Source organism: Apium graveolens, chromosome 5, assembly GCF_009905375.1.
Source record: "Apium graveolens cultivar Ventura chromosome 5, ASM990537v1, whole genome shotgun sequence".
Taxonomy (NCBI): Eukaryota; Viridiplantae; Streptophyta; class Magnoliopsida; order Apiales; family Apiaceae; genus Apium; species Apium graveolens.
In genome coordinates this window covers 63,389,326-63,393,874 of record NC_133651.1, presented here as the reverse complement: position 1 = coordinate 63,393,874, position 4,549 = coordinate 63,389,326, and positions in this window count along the sequence as shown.

Genomic DNA, 4,549 nt, shown 5'->3' with positions numbered 1-4,549 from the left:
ATTTGAGGCATACTAAATGCAGTAAGATAAGAATTGTTAATGTATGGCATGTTTGCAAAATGTGCATGGGGATTCTGGTGAGACATAACAGGCATAGCATGCAGAGGTGACATAGACATGTTAGGCATGGAGGGATTTGAAGGCATGGGAGCATTTTTAACAGACTTGCAATTATCAGATAGGTGATTAACACTTTTACAATGCACACAGCTTTTTCTAGGAGCATACCTATCAGGTGTGTAATTGTTATGTTTATTAATCCCTACCTTCCCATTTCTTTTAGATTTTCTTTTAGTCTCCTTCTTATCCTCAACCAACTTAAGCCTATCTTTTAGCTGATCTAAAGTCATGTGTCCTATATTCATCTTACTGACATCTCTGGATGTGCTAGCTCCTTCTTTGATAAAGTTCTTGAGAGTTGAATCATTCTTTTTATTGAGATTATTTTTAAAAGAACTTGCTTGTTTTAATTGATGAGCCTTCAACGGATGCTCCTTTTCTTCCTTCAATGGATAACTTTCATCATCCGTTGATTCCACATCCGTTGACAATCCATCAATTAATTCTAACTCCTTTTTGTTTTTCTTCCAGGCATCCTCACAGAATGATTCAATTCCCTGAACCTTGACAATCTGAACACTAACATCCCTAGATGTTTTCCAGGCCTTGATTACCTCTTGCTCACTTTCTAACTGTGTAGAAAGAATTTCTACTTTCTTAACAGCTTCTGCTAGTTCACTCTCAACAGTCAAGCATTTAAGTTTTATCTTTTCAAGCTCAATTACCTGATCCTCTAACATAGCATTCCTATCACTTAAAAACACATTATTCTCCTTGATCCTAGTGTTTTCTTTTGCTAGTGATTTAAGGGAAACACGCAAATGATATAATTCATTGGTCATATCATTTATGGCTTCATTGCATTCATGTTTAGAAAGCTGTGAGAGATCAGTAGTAATTACCTGGTTGCTTAATGAACTGGTTTCATTTTCATCAGAATTAGCCATCAGGGCTAGGTTAACATATTCCACATCATCATCTTCATTTACCCCATCTGCTGCCCAATCATCTTGAGTGAGAAAAGCTCTTTCCTTTTGTTTAAGCAAATCAAAATACTTCTTTTTGTAATCAACTTGCTCAAATTTCTTTTTCTCAGAATTTGGCTTCCTACACTCACTTGCAAAGTGTCCACTAATGCCACAGTTGTAACATTTGAACTTTGATTTGTCCACCATGTTTTTGTTTGGCTTAGTGAACTTTGTGTTTTTCCTGAACTTCATTTTTGCAAACCTCCTGGACAGAAAGGCCAAATGTTCTTCAATATTATCAGATTCATCCTGACTGGAATTGTCTTCATCCTCAGCAACTTGCTCTTTACCCTTGCTTGATTCTGATTTGCTTGTGCCAATTTTCAGACTTGGCATTATCTTCTCCTTATTCCTGGCTTCCATCTTCTCACTGTCAGCTACAAGAGCAACTGTTCCTCCTTTTCTCTTTCCCTTTTCCAACAGCTCATCCTGCTCCATTTCAAGTTCATAAGATTTCAGAATTCCATACAATCTTTCAAGTGTGAAGTTCTTATAATCTTGAGAATTTCTCAAAGAGACAGTCATGGGCTTCCACTCCTTTGGCAGAGACCTAAGAAATTTTAAGTGGGAATCATTGACTTGGTACACTCTACCATACAGCTTCAATCCATTCAACAGTTTCTGAAACCTGTTGAAGGTATCATTTAATGATTCACCTTCTTCAAAGTGAAAATATTCATACTGTTGAATAAGAAGCTGCATCTTGTTCTCTCTGACCTGCTCAGTACCTTCACAGATGATTTGTACAGTATCCTAAACTTCCTTTGCAGTTTGGCTATTGATGACATTGTCAAACATATCTTGATCTAAGCCATTAAACAAAATGTTCATGGCTCTCTTATCCTTGCGGATTTCTTCCATATCTTCAATAGTCCATTCTGCTTTTGGCTTGGGAATTAACTGTCCAACAGCAACTGTTGCAGTAGCAGCTGTGGCTACTTTGTGAGGGATGTGAGGACCATTTTCAATACAGTTGATGTAGCTTTCATCTTGAGAAAGAAGATGTAAATGCATCTTCACTTTCCAGTGATGATAATTATCTTTTTCCAGGACTGGGATCTTTACACCAATATCCTTCCTACTCATGATGTTAGCAGGAGGATTCTTCTGTGCACTCATGATGTTAGCAGAATAGATCTTTAAACTCTTTGTATGTTAAGAGCTTGCTCTGATACCAATTGTTATTCCCAGTGGACTAACAATGAGATTTACAGAAGGGGGGTTGAATGTAAATCTCAAAACTTTTTTAAGTTTTGAGCAGTTTCTAAGGCTAAGTGTTTGAGTGTTCAAATGTGTGTGAATTGCTTGAAGCTGATGCAGACAGATATATATTCAAACACAAATGTAATGAGCACAAAGAACTTAAAAACTTTTCTGGTGGATTTGTTGTTCCACCAGAGATGTGTTATTTCAGAAAATCTGTGATTCAAAGAATTAAATCACAGCTGCTTCCTAGTACAAACTAGATGATTTTCTCTTTTGATATTTCTAAACAGCTCAAGGAAAATTCATTTCTAATTACTAGCTGCTACTTGGTTTATATATCACCAAGTTTACAAGTGAAGACAAACTGTAAAATACAATTGAAAAGATTCTTCACATGTTTCTTTTTCATTTCTCTATCCAATGCAATCTAGAATAATCTGTAAATCTTTGAATACTTCCTTGTTTGCATCAGAATGGAAATGCTGCATTTTCTTGATTCCTCCTAGAGGCTTCCACATTCCAGTGTATCTCTGTCAACCCATGTGCCTCTGTCAGCTTGTGAATTGTCACTATCAACTGCTAATGAACTAAGCATCCGTTGAAGCTTTCATCCGTTGATGCCTTATCCGTTGAGGCTTTATCCGTTGAAGCTTTATCCGTTGATGCATTATCAGTTGAAGTTTTTATCCGTTGAAGCACTTATCCGTTGATGGATATTATCCGTTGAAGCATTAGAGACATCCGTTGAAGCTTTGTTTCTTATCCGTTGAAGGTCTTCAATATCCGTTGACACTTCTTCACTTATACAAAATTACAAGGCATGAAATATTTACACTTAGCCCTCCTATTTGTACATCCATTAGTAGTCAACATGACTGATCATTTCCTAACAACGTCTAAGAATTACAGCTTGAAACCAGAGAGTGAAATGTGCTACAATACTAAACTTATTGCTAAGTAAAGCTACTCCTTCAACGGATAGCCAAGATGGTCTTATCCGTTGAGGCTACATAAACTTATTTCTACTTAAGTGTTTTGCTTAACTTATCATCAAACTAATACATATATTCCTAACAGATTTGCATAGCTCATCATGGACCGAACTATGTCTAATAAAGTTCGATTTCTCCTTTCAGATACCAATCTGGAGGAGTCCACTTCGATTTCTCCTTTCAGATACCAATCTGGAGGAGTCCACTGGGAGACTATACCATTTACTTTGAGATAATCTAGAAACACTCCATTAAAGTATTCACCACCTCGATCTGATCGAAGAGTTATAATACTATGTTTGGTTGTTTCTCCACTTCATACTTATACTCTTTGAACTTTTCAAAGGCTTCAGACTTGTGTTTCATCAAACACATATCTGAATCTAGATCTATTATCCATGAAAGTAATGAAGTATGAAAATCCACCCATGGCTTGCGTAGACATTGGTCCACATACATTTATGTGTACCAATCCTAGCAAATCTGCAGCCCTCTCTCAATGTCTACTAAATGGAGACTGCAGTGCCACTATGAAGTGAGATTTTCATCATCCCTTTTCTTTTATTAGTTTGTTCAATCTGAAGTAAATTATGTCACATTTATACAGACCATTATTTAAAGTACCACGTCCATAAAGAATATTATCTTTATGAATAGAACATTCATTATTCTCAATAATAAATGAAAATCCAGCCAAGTCTAACATCGGAATAATATTCCTTACAATCGAGGGAATAAAATAACAATTATTTAAAACAATAGTCTTGCCCGTAGGCATATGTAAATGAAATGATTCTACATCTTCAGCAGCAACTCTTGCTCCATTTCCCATCAGTAGAATCACCTCCTCTTCCTCAAGAGTCCTACTTCTCCTTGGTCCCTACAACAAATTGCAGATTTGAGAACCACAGGCGGTATCTAATACCCAAGTAGAAATTTGATTTAATGACATATTCACTTCTATCATGAACATACCTGAATCAGAAGCGGTAGTCTCACTACCCTTCTTCTTCTTCAATTCTGCAAGGTAAACCTTGCAGTTCCTCTTCCAGTGCCCCACCTTGTTACAGTGAAAGCAAACAACTTTGCTCTTGGGGTCTTCAGCTTTTGGTGGAACCGGCTTTTCTTCACCTACTTTCTTCTTCTTGGAAGAGTTCCTCTTCCTTTTCTTAGGATTGGAACCTTCACCAATTAGAAGAACAGAACTCTTCTTAGGGGGAAAATTTGATTCCGCAGTCTTCAACATGTTGTGGAGTTCAGGCA